Source organism: Theropithecus gelada, chromosome 12 (assembly GCF_003255815.1).
Source record: "Theropithecus gelada isolate Dixy chromosome 12, Tgel_1.0, whole genome shotgun sequence".
Taxonomy (NCBI): Eukaryota; Metazoa; Chordata; class Mammalia; order Primates; family Cercopithecidae; genus Theropithecus; species Theropithecus gelada.
In genome coordinates, this window is record NC_037680.1 from 67,087,022 (window position 1) to 67,104,161 (window position 17,140).

Here is a 17,140-nt window from a genome sequence, read left to right on the forward strand (position 1 = left end):
TGTGTTCTCAATGTTATAAACTCCTCTAAGAATTTTATAGCAGTGTATTTTTTTCAGTCTACTTCTGGTATGATTAAAGAGAGAAAATATCTGTGTCCTAGAACCAGTTAAAAAAAATTAAGTGTTCCAAGTATTAATGGAAACCAACTTTACACAAAACTTTGGTACAAAGCAGTTTGTAAGCAGAATATTATAAAAATAACTATTTTTTTATTTTTTATTTATTTTTTTTAGTGAGAGGTTTTCCTGGAAAACCTGCTAAACAAATTCTAAAAGGGCTGTAACAAAAATAACAATTCTTATTATTGTAGAGGAAGAGGTCTATTTACACAGTGTTTTCACATGCACTACCTCATTTAATCCTCAAAATAGTCCTCTTAGGGAGATATTGTTATTATGCGTTCCATTCTTCGTCAGAAAAAAATTGAACTTAGAGAACTCAAATGACTGGATTTAAGATTGTAGCAAGAAGGACTTTTACCACCTCTACCTGCAGAGTGTTCACTTTTCCACGAAGGACTCAGCTTTGGTGAGATCCCTGTGCAGCATGTGGAAAGAAGTAGAAATCTGCCTAGTCAGCTCTATCAGTCATATACTCCCAGAGGACCCACAGGGTGACAGGTGCTGCAGACAGATCACTCTCATGGTCTGGCTAAAAGCTTTGTCTAGCACTTTAAAGCCTGTAAGTGACAGGAGTGACATCTGAATTGAGATTTTATGACTGTAAATCCTCTGGTTTGCTTTTTCTTGCTAGCTAACATCCGCTTCAGCAGTGAGCTTTGTGGAGTCTGTAGCTTGAGCAGCTCCAGGTGGCATCACGAAATCTGCGTGTTGCTGAACGTGAGTAGCTTTGATTCGTAGTGAGTGTGAGAGGACCATGTCAGAACATTTCTGGTGATTGTGGCAACATTTCTCAAATGTTTACTCCTGAGTGCTCTGAGAAGCAGAGAGAAGGATCCTGTCCTATATCTCCATGGACTCTTTTATTACATGCTAATATTTTTACCTTCAAACTCATGTGGAGAGAGATTGCTGGCAAGATGGCTGAATAGGAACAGCTCTGGTCTGCAGCTTCCAGCGAGATCGATGCAGAAGGTGGGTGATATCTGCATTTCCAACTGAGATATCCAGTTCATCTCGCTGGGACTGGTTGGACAGTGGGTGCAGCCCAAGGAGGGTGAGCAGAAGCAGGGTGGGGCATTGCCTCACCCGGGAAGCACAAGGGGTCAGGGAACTCCCTCTCCTAGCCGAGGGAAGCCATTAGGGACTGTACCATGCACTCCAGCCCAGCTACTGCGCTTTTCCCACAGTCTTCATGACCCACAGACCGGTAGATTCCCTCCAGTGCCTATGCCACCAGGGCCCTGGCTTTACAGCACAAAACTGGCCAGCTGTTTGGGCAGACACCGAGCTAGCTGCAGGAGTTTTTTTTCATACCTCAGTGCGCCTGGAACGCCAGGGAGACAGAACTGTTCACTCCCCTGGAAAGGGGCTGAAGCCAGGGAGCCAAGTGGTCTGGCTCGGCAGGTCCCACCCCCACGGAGCCTAGCAAGCTAAGATCCACTGGCTTGAAATTCTCGCTGCCAGCACAGCAGTCTGAGCTCGACCTGGGACTCTCCAGCTTGGTGGAGGGAAGGGCATCCACCGTTGCTGAGGTTTGAGTAGGCAGTTTTACCCTAACAGTGTAAACAAAGCCACCAGGAATTTCAAACTGGGCAGAGCCCACTGCAGCTCAGCAAGGCCTCCATGGACAGACTGCCTCTCTAGATTCCCTCCTCGCTGGGCAGGGAATCTCTGAAAAAAAGGCAACAGTCCCAGTCAGGGACTTATACATAAAACTCCCACCTCCCTGGGACAGAGCAGCAGAGGGGAAGGAGCGGTTGTGGATGCAGCTTCAGCAGACTTAAACGTCCCTGCCTGGCAGCTCTGAAGAGAGCAGCAGATCTCACAGCGCAGCATTAATCACAGCACAGTATTCGGGCTCTGATAAGGGACAATGTGCCTCCTCAACTGGGTCCCTGACCCCTGTGTATCCTGACTGGGAGACACTTCCCAATAGGGGCCAACAGACACCTCATACAGGAGAGCTCTGGTTGGCATTTGGCAGGTACCCCTCTGGGACGAAGCTTCCAGAGGAAGGAACGGGCAGCAATCTTTTCAGTTCTGCAGCCTCTGCTGGTGATACCCAGGCAAACAGGGTCTGGAGTGGACCTCCAGCAAACTCCAGCAGACCTGCAGCAGAGGGGCCTGACTGTTAGAAGGAAAACTAACAAACAGAAAGGAATAGTATCAACATCAACAAAAAGGATGTCTACTCAGAGACCCCATTTGAAGGTCCCTGACTTCAAAGACCAAAGATAAATCCAGAAAGATGGGGAAAAACCAGCGCAAAAAGGCTGAAAATTCCAAAAACCAGAATGTCTCTTCTCCAAAGGATCACAACTGCTTGCCAGCAAGAGAACAAAACTGGATGGAGAATGAGTTTGATGAATTGACAGAAGTAGGCTTCAGAAGGTGGGTAATAACAAACTCCTTCAAGCTAAAGGGGCATGTTCTAACCCAATGCAAGGAAGCTAAGAACCTTGAAAAAAGATTAGAATAATTGCTATCTAGAATAACCAGTTTAGAGAAGAATATAAATGATCTGATGGAGTTAAAAAACACTTTTTAAAGAACTTTGTGAAGTATCCAGAAGTATCAATAGCCAAATTGATCAAGCAGAAGAAAGGATATCAGAGAATGAAGATCAATTTAATGAAATAAAGCGACAAGACACGCTAAAAAAAAGAATGAAAAGGAACAAACAAAGCCTCCAAGAAATATGGAACTATGTGAAAAGACCGACTCTACATTAGATTGTTGTACCTGAAAGTGACAGGGAGATTGGAACCAAGTTGGAAAACACTCTTCAGGATATTATCCAGGAGAACTTCCCCAACCTAGCAAGGCAGGGCAACATTCAAATTCAGGAAATACAAAGAAATTGAGGCAACAATTAATAGCCCACCAACCAAAAAAAGTCCAGGACCAAACAGATTCACAGCTGAATTCTACCAGAGGTACAAGGAGGAGCTGGTACCATTCCTTCTGAAACTATTCCAATCAACAGAAAAAGAGGGAATCCTCCCTAACTCATTTTATGAGGCCAGCATCGCCCTGATACCAAAACCTGGCAGAGACACACACACACACACACAAAAAGAAAATTTCAGGCCAATATCCCTGATGAACATTGATGCGAAAATCCTCAATAAAATACTGTCAACCGGAATCCAGCAGCACATCAAGAAGCTTATCCACCATGATCAAGTTGGCTTCATCCCTAGGATGCAAGGCTGGTTCAACATACACAAATCAATAAATGTAATCCACCACATAAACAGAACCAATGACAAAAACCACATGATTATCTCAATGGATGCAGAAAAGGCCTTTGACAAAATTCAACAGCTCTTCATGCTAAAAACTCTCAGTAAACTAGGCATTGATGGAACATATCTCAAAATAATAAGAGCTATTTATGACAAACCCACAGTCAATATCATACTGAATGGGCAAAAACTGGAAGCATTCCCTTTGAAAACTGGTACAAGACATGGATGCCTTCTCTCAACACTCCTATTCAACACAGAACTTCCAATACGAAGTTCTGGCCAGGATAATCAGGCAAGAGAAAGAAATAAAGGGTATTTGATTAGGAAGAGAGGAAGTCAAATTGTCTCTGTTTGCAGATGACATGATTCTATCTTTAGAAAACCTCATTGTCTCAGCCCAAAATCTCCTTAAGCTGATAAGCAACTTCAGCCAAGTCTCAAGATACAAAATCAATGTGCAAAAATCACAAGCATTCCTATACACCAATAACAGACAAACAGAAGCCAACTCATGAGTGAACTCCCATTCACAATTGCTACAAAGAGAATAAAATACCTAGGAATACAACTTACAAGGAATGTGAAAGACCTCTTCAAGAAGAACTACAAACCACTGCTCAAGGAAATAATAGAGGACACAAACAAATGGAAAAATATTCTATGCTCATGAATAGGAAGAATCAATATCATGAAAATGGCCATACTGCCCAGAGTAATTTATAGATTCAGTGCTATCCTCATCAAGCTACAATTGACTTTCTTCACAGATCTAGAAAAAACTACTTTAAATTTCATATGGAACCAATAAAGAGCCCATATAGCCAAGACAATCCTAAGCAAAAAGAACAAAGCTAGAGGCATCACGCCACCTGTCTTCAGACTATACTACAAGGCTATAGTAACAAAAACAGCATGGTACTGGTACCAAAACAGATATATAGACCAATGGAACAGAACAGAGGCCTCAGAAATAATGCCACACATCTACAACCATCTGATCTTTGACAAACCTGACAAAAACAAGAAATGGGGAAAGGATTCCCTATTTAATAAATGGTGTTGGGAAAACTGGCTAGCCATATGCAGAAAGCTGAAATTGGATCCCTTCCTTACACCCTATACAAAAATTAACACAAGATGGATTAAAGACTTAAATGTAAGACCTAAAGCCATAAAAACCCTAGAAGAAAACCTAGCCAACACCATTCAGGACATAGGCATGGGCAAAGATTTCATGACTAAAACACCAAAAGCAATGGCAACAAAAGCCAAAACTGACAAATGGGATTAATTAAACTAAAGAGCTTCTGCACAGCAAAAGAAACTATCATCAGAGTGAACAGGCAACCTACAGAATGGGAGACAATTTTTGCAATGTATCCATCTGACAAAGGGCTAATATCCAGAATATAAAAGGAACTTAAACAAATTTACAAGGAAAAAAGAAACAACCCCATCAAAAAGTGGGTGAAGGGCCGGGCGCGGTGGCTGAAGCCAGTAATCCCAGCACTTTGGGAGGCCGAGACGGGTGGATCACAAGGTCAGGAGATCGAGACCATCCTGGCTAACTGGGTGAAACCCCATCTCTACTAAAAAATACAAAAAACTAGCCGGGCGAGGTGGCGGGCACCTATAGTCCCAGCTACTCGGGAGTCTGAGGCAAGAGAATGGCATAAACCCAGGAGGCTGAGCTTGCAGTGAGCTGAGATCTGGCCACTGCACTCCAGCGTGGGCAACAGAGCAAGACTCCGTCTCAAAAAAAAAAAAAAAGTGGTCGAAGGATATGAACAGACACTTTTCAAAAGAAGACATTTATGTGGCAAACAAACATAGGAAAAAATGCTCATCACCACTGGTCATTAGAGAACTCAAAACCACAATGAGATACCATCTCACACCAGTTAGAATGGCGATCATTAAAAAGTCAGGAAACAACAGATGCTGGAGAGGATGTGGAGAAATAGGAATGCTTTTACACTGTTGGTGGGAGTGTAAATTAGTTCAACCACTGTGGAAGACAGTGTGGTGATTTCTCAAGGACCTAGAACTAGAAATAACATGTGACCCAGCAATCCCATTCCTGGGTATATACCCAAAGGTTTATAAATCATTCTACTATAAAGACACATGCACACATATGTTTATTGCAGCACTGTTCACAATAGCAAAGACTTGGAACCAACCCAAATGCCCATCAATGATAGACTGGATAAAGAAAATGTGGCACATATACACTATAGAATACTATGACGCCATAAAAAGGATGAGTTTGTGTCCTTTGCAGAGACATGGATGACACTGGAAACCATCATTCTCAGCAAACTAACACAAGAACAGAAAACCAAACACTGCATGTTCTCACTCATAAGTGGAAGTTGAACAATGAGAACACATGGACACAGGGAGGGGAACATCACACACTGGGGCCTGTTGGGGGGTGGGGGGCTAGGGGAGGGATAGCATTAGGAGAAATACCTAATGTAGATGACGGGTTGATGGGTGCAGCAAACCACCATGGCACATGTACACCTACGTAACAAACCTGCACGTTCTATACATGTACCCCAGAACTTAAAGTATAATAAAAAAAATTCATGCCAACTTTAAATTCTATTTTGTAATATACCTGTGCTATTTAGATACTAAAAGAATATTTTGCACTACTTGCCAGCAGATAAAATTGTTATAGCTGATAATAATACAGAAGGTAAAATACAGAAGGTTTATCCAGTGGCTCTTAGTATCTGCTGGCATACCACCACGTAACCCTAAAATGTTGCTCACTTTGAAAGCAAGAGAAGGAGTGAGAAGAAGTAGGCTGCAGACTCATGATGGGAGTCTGAAGATTCTGCTAAACATTTGGGCTTTATTATGTCCAAAAGGAGGAGCCGACAAAGTATTTAAAATATAAAGTAAACTAATCAGATTTGTGTTTTAGATGAATGGCTTTTGAACTTTGATCACCATCATCTATTAATAAGGAAGACACTTTACATGATAATTCATACACAGATTATGGATAGCATATATATGTGTATATATGAATATTATATGTAAAGAAAATATGATGAAACTTTTTTTACCCTTATATTTTCCATTTTAATCTATTTCATCTAGAAAAGTTAATGTGATTCACTAAATTGGTTGCACCAAGGGTGGCATAAACAACAGGAAATTTATTTTCTCACAGTTCCAGAGGCTAGAAGTCCAAGATCAGGGTGTCAGCAGGTTTTTCTTCTGAGACCTCTCTCCTTGACTTGTCTTCCCCTTCTGTCTTCACATGGTCTTTTTCTATGCAAGTCTATGTCCTAATTATAAGGAAACCACTTGATTTGGACTAGGGCCCACCCCTAATGACCTCATTTTACCTTAATTACCTGTATAAAAGCTCTGTCTCCAAATATAGTCCCATTCAGAAGTCCTAGGGTTTGGATTTCAACATACAAGTATTAGCAGAAGGGATGGGGGAGGGGGGTTGGCAGGAGAGGTAGGAAGAGTTCAGTCCATAACACCATATATGTCTATCTTTTTAAAAAATCAAATGCAGGCATTTATATATTCTGCAAAATAAATGCCAAAATACCAGTACTGCAATTAATATCACAGTTATTCTCACAACATAATGAGTTCAGTTGCTTAATTGCATGGTGGAAAAGTGGATTTTCTATTTTAATGGCCCTTGGAAGAGTCTCAGAGGCTACCAACTTTTAAAATTTTTTTAAGTAAGAGGATCTTAACTTTTATTTTATTATGTAGTTACTGTTGCCCAACTGTTTCATCTTGGCCTTGACTGGATATTCCTAATACATAGAAGTGTAAATGAAAAGCTAGTTTTCAAAGGGTAACTAAAGGACTTTGGTAAAAGGGAAGAGAGCAACAAGAAATATTTGATTTAGGATGACTTGAATGACTGAAAAGAGAAAATCCAAATAGTTATTTCCCTCTTTGGTTAGTCGACCAAGAAGCAAGCTCAGCATCTGAATTAGCTCAAAGGGAAAACAGACCAGTAGAAATGGGGTGTGAAATCCATAGCTAAGCTCTGGTCTGATAAAGTGACTTCCTAGCCAGGAAGCTCACACCGTTACACAGTGAGCTAAGTGTTCCCAGTCCCCTCCTATCTGCCCATAGATATGTACAGCAGCATCAGCATGGGGCTCTTTCTATTCTGCATCCAGCTGTGCCAGCCCACAGAGTGCCTCACTTCTCCATGGAGTCATAAGCACTCCCTAACTGATTCTTCCAAGTTTCCCACATTGCATCTCCCTGGAGGCTGCCATGGGTTGGGGCTGGCACCTTTTCATTGCATCCATGTTTGCTTATCGATGGATCAATTGATTGAACAAACTTTACAGATTTTCCGCCCCAGCCCTTGGACGAGTCCTTTTAAGCTCTCTAAATATCAGTTAATTCATTCTGCAAAATATGGCAATTCATAAAGATGGTCTCTTTTTTGCCCTAACTTTATATAAATCTGTGCTACAATTTCAGATTTTAAGGCATATTTTTTTAAGTATCATGTATAACTACAAAAGAAACTATGAATGCCATCAACTAACACACGAAAAGAAAAGTACCCTTTTCTTCCTAGGGTCTTAAGGCTTATTTTAGATGGGAAATTTGAGTTTACCTCAACCTTGAGTTTTCAACTCATTCCCCTGCTCTGTTTTGGGCCACACTTGTTGATAGAGGTAACTCTGAGATCACCCTAAAACTATGCATAAGCTGAAATATTAGTTATCAATGTCAGTGGCAGGTTCTCCTCCAAAGATCAGGCTATCAAACACAAATATAATTCTGAAAAGCAAAATTTTATAAACACAAAATGACTATCTATATGATAGCATTATCAGCAAAGCTTTGCTCTTCCTCTTCTGACTAGAATTGCTAATTAAATGTTTTCTAATGCTCTTTTGTACAGCCCTGTGGAATATTTCCTTGAGACATTCACATATGCAAGGTGGCTTTGTGCTATGTTCTCCTCCCACCCACTCATCACCCACACGCACCTGCCCTCCTGCTCCCCGCTGACTCAGCGGCCCAGCCTCCTCCCACACAGGCCCAGTGACCTGGCACCCACTCAACCACCACCTTGTTTGTTCTCCCACAAACCCACCCACTCATCTTCTCTCCTTCACACAGGTAGACGTTTTCACACTCCCACTGCTCAGCAGACAAAGCTCAAGAATGTGCTTTGGGTGGCAGTGGTGGGGTGGGGGAGAATAATTTTTTTCTAATGACCATTATGTTTTTTTCCTTGATCAACAGGCTTATCCACAAATGAGTAGTTGATAAACAGTCATTTTTATGCTTAGATTGTTTTTTCAGTACTTCCTCATACTCAATAATTGGATTTTCTATTTTTGAAAACTCTACCACAACGAATATGTATACACTTTGAGCACTGTAACTTGTTTCAGTGAAAACACATGCCCCATCTTTTGTCTAAATTGAAATATTTCACTCACATTTTGAAGTGAACGGGTGCACCAATGAGATAATGGTTCATTGGGATGGTTATTTGTAATGATGGTGTCTGAGCTATAGCTGGAATCAATAGGCTGCCTGACAAGATTAATTGGCTGTGAATTATGCTGGAGCAATTCCAGAGCCAATACCAGAAACAAGGGCCAGCCCACTCATCAAAGCCCTGCCAAGGCCTCCCTACTCTGTGGGGCTGGCCCCAGGGGAGGCGGGGAGGCCAACGTCTGCTACTTGTTTATGTTTTTAAGGCTACTAGAAAAGGTTCCCCTAATCACCCTAATGTTGCTATCCTGATGTTTCAGAATTAAAGTCACTCCTGAGTCCTCTGAGTATTTAGAGTATGAAGAATTAGAAAGATATTGCTGCAGTTTCTTCCCATTCATGGCAACTATTTTTATCCTTTCAAGGAGCTCAGATCATATGCCACATGGTGTGAACAGAATCTATTCTGCAATATTATGAATTCAATCTTGAAGAGGAAGTGTGTGTATAACAGTGGATTTTAAGTAGTGGACTACTTAATTTGTTTTTATTTATTTATTTTGCCTTTTAAATATCATAGCTGATGTGAACTCCAGGAACAATTTGTCCTCTTTTATCTCTCCAAGGTGAAGCACAGTGCCTGACATGTAGTAGCACTCAATCCATGGCTGGAAACTTGCTTCAGATCCCTGGCAATTTATCTTGTCAGCACTAAGCTTTAGGGCCAATTTTCTTCAATTTTATATGTACTAGTCTTTTACTCTTGATTTTGAATACAACTACTCTTTCCTTTAAATTTCCACAAAAATGTGCTATGCCTTCTTACGTATTTTATCACTTTCTCTCTTGAATCATATTTAATCTTAAAGCTCTTAATGGCTCATGAGGACTTTTAAGACAGATGTATATTATTTAACTTTGTATCCCTACCTAAAGCAAAGCTTCTCACATACAAATCTCCACATATAAAGAGGTGCAAGCTGGGTGCAAAAGCAAGAGACAAGTAAGTACCTCTTGGCTCATTCAACTGCCACATGGTGATAGAACTGCCACTAAGTTTCTAGTTGCTGGCTTCTCACTAAAGATGGCAGAATGAACACAGGCATATCTCTTATATCTCTTCTCTCAATAGAGAACAGGAGATGGGGTTATGAGTAGATAAGACATTTCATAAATATTTGTTGGAAAGAGAATGGAGGAGGGTTAACTGATGTAAAAAGAGAGAAAGCCATTGTCTAAAGTGTGTGCAGTGGGATGTACTGAAGATAAATAAGACATTTCACCTTGAAGACCTGAAGGAAGCTCAAGACTTGGAGTCATCAGTCTTGGCAGAGAGAGGGGGTGAGGTACGGAGTGCAAAGTGTGAGATAAGTTCAAAGCTTATGTACGGAACAGTCGACTACTCTTGTGCCCCAGATACAGAATATCAGCAGCCAAGGTACTCCCTCCTGCTCCAGGAGGAAATGAGAATTTTTTGTTAATCAAGAGACACCCAGTAGGAATGGCCTGAGCATCAGAAAAACCAAACCTAATAGAAGAAAGAAGCCATGAGGACCAAAACAGTCAAATGAATTGCAAGTCTGCACTGGGAATGGTTGGATTATCTGTGCTTTTTCCCCTGCTACACAATCAAAGCACTATTAATCAAGCAACAAACCCTTAGGCCAATGTTTCTAAATTGTGGGTTATGAACTCAGTTATGATTAGTGGAGTATAAAATCTGTTTAATGGGTCACAACCAACATTTTCTTGGGTTGGGTTCTTTGAGAAGCAGACTTTGAGGTGGAGTTGAGAGTTCAGAACATTTATTAGGGTTTGTCCTTGGGACCAATATCTGTGGAAGGATATAGAATTGGACAAAAAGATAATGCGAGCAGTGATGCAAGACCCAATGACTATTTCACCCAACCCCACGAGGAGCATTGAAGCTAGAATGAGTTTTCAGAGTTGTCCCACATCAGGCCAAGATGTCCCGGACTTTATTCTCTCATAGGCTGAATTGCATCTTCCCAAAACTCATATGTTGAAGTCCCCAAGTGTCTGGAATTAGTGGGTTCTTGGTCTTGCTGACTTCAAGAAGGAAGCCGCAGACCCTCGCGGTGAGTGTTACAATTCTTAAAGATGGTATGTCTGGAGTTTGTTCCTTCAGACGTTCAGATGTGTCTGGAGCTTCTTCCTTCTGGTGGGTTCGTGCTAACAGCAGTGAAGCTGCAGACCTTCGCCGTTGAGTGTCACAGCTCTTAAAGGCAGTGCCTCTGGAGTTGTTCCTTCTTCCCGGTGGGTTCATGGTCTCGCTGGCTTCAGGAGTGAAGCTGCAGACCTTCCCGGTGAGTGTTACAGCTCTTAAAGGCAGCTCTTAAAGGCAGCGTGAACCCAGAGAGTGAGCAGCAGCAAGATTTATTTCAAAGAGCAAAACAACAGAGCCTCCACAGTGTGCAACTAGACCCAAGCAACTTGCCACTGCTGGCTCTGGCAGCCTGCTTTTATTCCCTTATCTGACCCCACCCACATCCTGCTGATTGGTCCATTTTACAGAGAGCTGATTGGTCCGTTTTGACAGAGTGCTGATTGGTGCGTTTACAATCCTTGAGCTAGACACAGAGTACTAGACAGAAAAGTTCTCCAAGTCCCCACTAGGTTAGCTAGATACAGAGTACCAATTGGTGTATTTACAAACCTTGAGCTAGACACAGAGGGCTGATTGATGTATTTACAATCCCTTTGCTAGACATAAAGGTTCTCCAAGTCCCCACTAGACTCAGGAGCCCAACTGGCTTCACCTAGTGGATCCTGCACGCCGCTGCAGGCGGAGCTGCCAGCCAGTCCCGAGCCGTACCTGCACTCCTCAGCCCTTGGGCAGTCCATGGGACTGCCGCGGTGCAGGTGGCCGCGCCCATCAGAGAGCCCACCGTGTAGGGGGGCCTCAGACATGGCGGGCTGCAGGTCCCCAGCCCGGCCCCACGGAGAGGCCGCCGAGGCCAAGCGAGAATTCGAGCGCGGTGCATGCGCCCGGCATGGGAAACCCGGCGCAACCTCCGCAGTTGCTGCCCGGGGTGCTAAGCCCCTCACTGCGCTGGGCAGGTGACGCCAGCCGGCCGCCCCCTGTGCGGGGCCCGCCTAGTTCGCTCGGGCGCCCGCCGGAACTCTCCCTCCACACCTCCCCGCAAGCAGAGGGAGGTGGCTCCCGCCTTGGCCAGCCCAGAGGGGGCCTCCCATAGTGCAGTGGTGGACTGAAGGGCTCCTCAAGCGCCGCCAGAGTGGATACCCAGGCCGAGGAGGCGCCGAGAGTGAGGGCTGCTAGCACATTGTCACCTCTCACCAACACAGAGAACCTCAGAATGTAGCCTTATTTGGAAATATGCTCTTTGAAAAGGTGATTAAGTTAAAACAAAGCCATTAGGATAGGGCAGTAATCCAGGAGTATTCGTGTCCTTGTAAGAAGAGAAAGACACACAGGGGCACCCATGTACAAAGAACAGTGAGACTTTCAGCCACCAGAACGGTGAGAAAATTAATTTCTGTTGTTTAAGCCACTAAATCTGTGGCGTTTTGTTATGGCAGCCCTAGAAAACTAATATATCCACCCCCCAACCCTTATTGGATGTGGCCACAGGAAGTATGACCTTGGGCAAGGCAGCTCTGCACTGAAGCAATCCCTGAAAAGGCTGACAACTGAAGAGTCCCCACCAGCAGCGGTCTCAAGAGTCTGGAGCAACTAGTCCCTTCACTGCAGTGTATCTAATTAGTATATCATGGTCCATCACAAACATTAAAGAAAATAAAATTCAGTAGGCTAGATAGAGAATGTCAGAGAGCATTCTATATAGAGAAAAATATTGTTTCGCAAAACGTTTTTGTCTATATGTATATATATACACACACACATATATATATATGTGAGTGTGTTGACTGGGACTTGATGGAAAAGAATTTCTTACTGTCAGATAGACTCACTGGGTACAGTGGATCATGCCTGTAATCCCAGCACTTTGGGAGGCTGAGGCGGGAGGATTACTTGAGCCCAGGAGTTTGAAACCAGCCTGGACAGCATGGCAAAACCCTGTCTGTACTAGAAGTACAAAAAATTAGCTGGGTGTGGTGGCTGAGGTGTGAGATCACCTGAACATGGGAGGTCAAGACTGCAGTGGGCTGTGATTGCAACACTGACTCCAGCCTGGGCTACAGGAGTAAGACTCTGTCTTAAAACAAGAAAGAAAAGAGAAGATAGGAAAGGAAAGGAAGAAGGAAGAAGGAAGGAAGGAGAGAAGAAGGAAGGAAGGAAAAAGAAAAGAAAGAAGAAAGAAAGAAAGAAAGGAAAGAAAGAAAGAAAAGAAAGAGAGAGAAAGAAAGAAAGGTTCTAAAGTCACTCACCTAGGAAATAAATTAGAGGTTTTTTCCCCAGAAAAGTTAAATATACAACAGACAAAATGTTTTCTCTACCATCCAAAAGTGAAGCCCATCACTCTACACACCCACACAGAGCTCTTCATCAGCTTTTGAGTGCTCTATTCTTAAATATAAGTCAGCAAAAAAATACCATGAGGCATGTAAATCATACCTCTAACCTAAAAGAGAGGATGCAACATGAAAAACAGAAAATGGAATACAAAGGGAAACTGTAGAAAATAGAAAAATACTGTTTAAATGCTAATTTATAGCCTCAAAAATTATGAGATTTGTATCTATAAAATAAAAGCAGAATGCGATGATAAAAGAACAATTAGAAAAAAAAAGGAAGGAGCTCATGGAAACTAAAAATATAATTTTTAAAACTTCAGTAGTAGGAGTAGGAGATAAAGTTAAGGAAGTCTGCTGAAAATAGAACCAAAAGATGAGTAGATTAACAATAAGAAGACTATCTATCCAGTAGGAAAAATATCTGACTACAAGGAGCTCAAGGAAGAGAAGAAATGGAGGAAAAAGTATACAAGAAAAGTTCTCAGAACTGAAGGCTATAAATCTCAAAATCGAAGGTACCAAGTACTCAGCATAACAAATAAAAAACAGCCCACACCAAGGCACATCATTGAGATGTGTCAGACCATTAGGAATAATGAGAGAATCCCAAAAGCTTTCAGAAGAAGAAAAAAGAACGAGTCTTATGCTAAGAGTAGGAATCAGAATGCATCAGACTGCTTGATCAACTACAATATTGGACTAGGGAAAGCAATGAACAATGCCTTAAGAATTATGAAGGATAATTTCATTTATTTATCTATTTATTGAGATGGAGTCTCGCTCTGTCGTCAGGCTACAGTTCAGTGGTATGATCTTGGCTCACTGCAACCTCTGCCTCCTGGGTTCAAGTGATTCTCCTGCATCAGCCTCCCACGTAGCTGGGACTACAGGCACACCCCTCCATGCCCAGCTAATTTTTGTATTTTTAGTAGAGACGGTTTCACCATGTTGGCCAGGATGGTCTCAATCTCTTGACCTTGTGATTCGCCCACCTCGGCCTCCCAGAGTGCTGGGATTACAGGTGTGAGCCACTGCACCCAGCCAGGATAATTTTTTTTAAACCTAGAGTGCAATACCCAGCTAAACTATCAATGAAGTGTCAAGGCAGAATAAAGATAATTTCAAACAGAGGAATTCAGAAAACTTATGTCTCATGTATCCTTTTATAGGAAGCTACTGCAGAATATTATCTAAGAAAACAAGAGGAAGAAAACAAGAAAGAGGAAGACATTGGATCCAAGAAATAGGGAATCTATCACCTTACAGATGAAAAGGGAATCTACCTGATCTTTGTGAAGGTGATTTGAGCATAGCAGCTCTGCAGGAAACCTGGAGAGCAACAAGCTGAGATTAATACAGGACACAGGGCTCCAGTAAGGATGTCACCAAGGAAATTAAAATCATTTGTTGTAGAGTACATTATGAATCTGAATGCAGTAAGAGGAGGTTTACACTTCTGGTGAAGAATAGGGAATGAATTTGTGATAGGCATGTAGAAAATTAAGCAAGCAAATAAAATAATAATCAACTCCTGGGAAAATAGGAATTTGTACCAAAAGTATCAATATAATCTTATATATATATATATATATATATATATATATATATATATATATGCCTAAGCCTTGAATAATATTTGTCATTTTAAATTATGTAAAAACTGAATAATTATTGGTCAGGCACGGTGGCTCATGCCTGTAATCCCAGCACTTTGGGAGGCCGAGGTGGGTGGATCAGCTGAGACTGGGAATTCGAGAGCAGCCTGACCAACATGGAGAAATCCCGTCTCTACTAAAAATACAAAATTAGCTGGGCGTGGTGACACATGCCTATAATCCCAGATACTTTGGAGGCTGAGGCAGGAGAATGGCTTGAACCCAGAAGGTGGAGGTTGCTGTGAGCCAAGATAGCTCCATTGCACTCCAACCTGAGCAACAAGAGCAAAACTCCATCTCAAAACAACAACAAAAACCTGAATAATTACTAGAGAAAAACACTGTAATATAGCTATACTGAAAGAATAACTGGAGAATATAAGAGACTAAATCCATATCTCCCACAGAAGGGAGTCATAGATAATAATATATGGAACTGAAAAAAAATCAAGAAACAGCAGTTAAAATGTGGAGATGAACACCAAAAGAAACAGCTGATGCCAGGTGTGGTGGCTCATGCTAAAAGACTTGAGCACATTTGCTTTTGGGAATGGAAATGGAATTAGAACGTGCAGGTTGTACAGGAAAAAGGGCTTCTCTTTGTCTTTTAGACTTTGAGGAGCTATTTGGCTTTTTAAAAATTATTATACTTTAAGTTCTAGGGTACATGTGCACAACATGCAGGTTTGTTACATGTGTATACATGTGCCATGTTGGTGTGCTGCACCCATTAACTCGTCATTTCCATTAGGTATATCTCCTAATGCTATCCCTCCCCGTCCGTACACAATAGGACCCGGTGTGTGATGATCCCCTTCCTGTGTCCAAGGGATCTCACTGTTCAATTCCCACCTATGAGTGAGAACATGTGGTATTTGGTTTTCTGTTCTTGGGACAGTTTGCTGAGAATGATGGTTTCCAGCAGCATCCATGTCCCTACGAACTCATCCTTTTTTATGGCTGCATAGTATTCCATGGTGTATATAAGCCACATTTTCTTAATCCAGTCTGTCACTGATGGACATTTGGGTTGATTCCAAGTATTTGCTATTGTGAATAGTGCCATAATAAACATATGTGTGCATGTGTCTTTATAGCAGCATGACTTATAATCCTTTGGGTATATCCCCAGTAGTGGGATGGCTGGGTCAAATGGTATTTCTAGTTCTAGATCCTTGAGGAATCGCCACACTGTTTTCCACAATGGTTGAACTAGTTTACAGTCCCACCAACAGTGTAAAAGTGTTCCTATTTCTACACCTCCTCTCCAGCACCTGTTGTTTCCTGATCTTTTAATGATTGCCATTCTAACTGGTGTGAGATGGTATCTGATTGTGGTTTTGATTTGCATTCCTCTGATGGTGAGTGATGATGAGCATTTTTTCATGGGTCTGTTGGCTGTATGAATGTCTTCTTTTGAGAAGTGTCTGTTCATATCCTTTGACCACTTTTTGATGGGGTTGTTTGTTTTTTTTCTTGTAAATTTGATTGAGTTCTTTATAGGTTCTGGATATTAGCCCTTTGTCAGATGAGTAGATTACAAAATTTTCTCCCATTTTGTAGGTTGCCTGTTCACTCTGATGGTAGTTTCTTTGGCTGTGCAGAAACTCTTCAGTTTAATTAGATCCCATTTGTCAATTTTGGCTTTTGTTGCCGTTGCTTTTGGTGTTTTAGACATGAAGTCCTTGCCCATGCCTGTGTCCTGAATGGTATTACCTAGGTTTTCTTCTAGGGTTTTTATGATTTTAGGTCTAACATTTAAGTCTCTAATCCATCTTGAATTAATTTTCATATAAGGAGTAAGGCAAGGATTCAGTTTCAGCTTTCTACTTATGGCTAGCCAATTTTCCCAGCACCATTTATTAAAAAGGGAATCCTTTCCCCATTTCTTGTTTTTGTCAGGTTTGTCAAAGATCAGATGGTTGTAGATGTGCGGTATTATTTCTGAGGGCTCTGTTCTGTTCCATTGGTCTATATCTCTGTTTTGGTACCAGTACCATGCTGTTTTGGTTACTGTAGCCTTGTAGTATAGTTTGAAGTCAGGTAGCGTGATGCCTCCAGCTTTGTTCTTTTGACTTAGGATTGTCTTGGCAATGCTGGCTCTTTTTTGGTTCCATATGAACTTTAAAGCAGTTTTTTCCAATTCTGTGAATAAAGTCATTGGTAGCTTGATGGGGATGGCATTGAATC

At 41.8% G+C, this 17,140-nt stretch overlaps 1 pseudogene; it reads right to left on the bottom strand.

Annotated features, from left to right (window-relative positions):
- Positions 1–236: 236 nt before the first annotated feature.
- LOC112636793 lies at positions 237–289 on the bottom strand (annotated as a pseudogene).
- Positions 290–17,140: the final 16,851 nt, after the last annotated feature.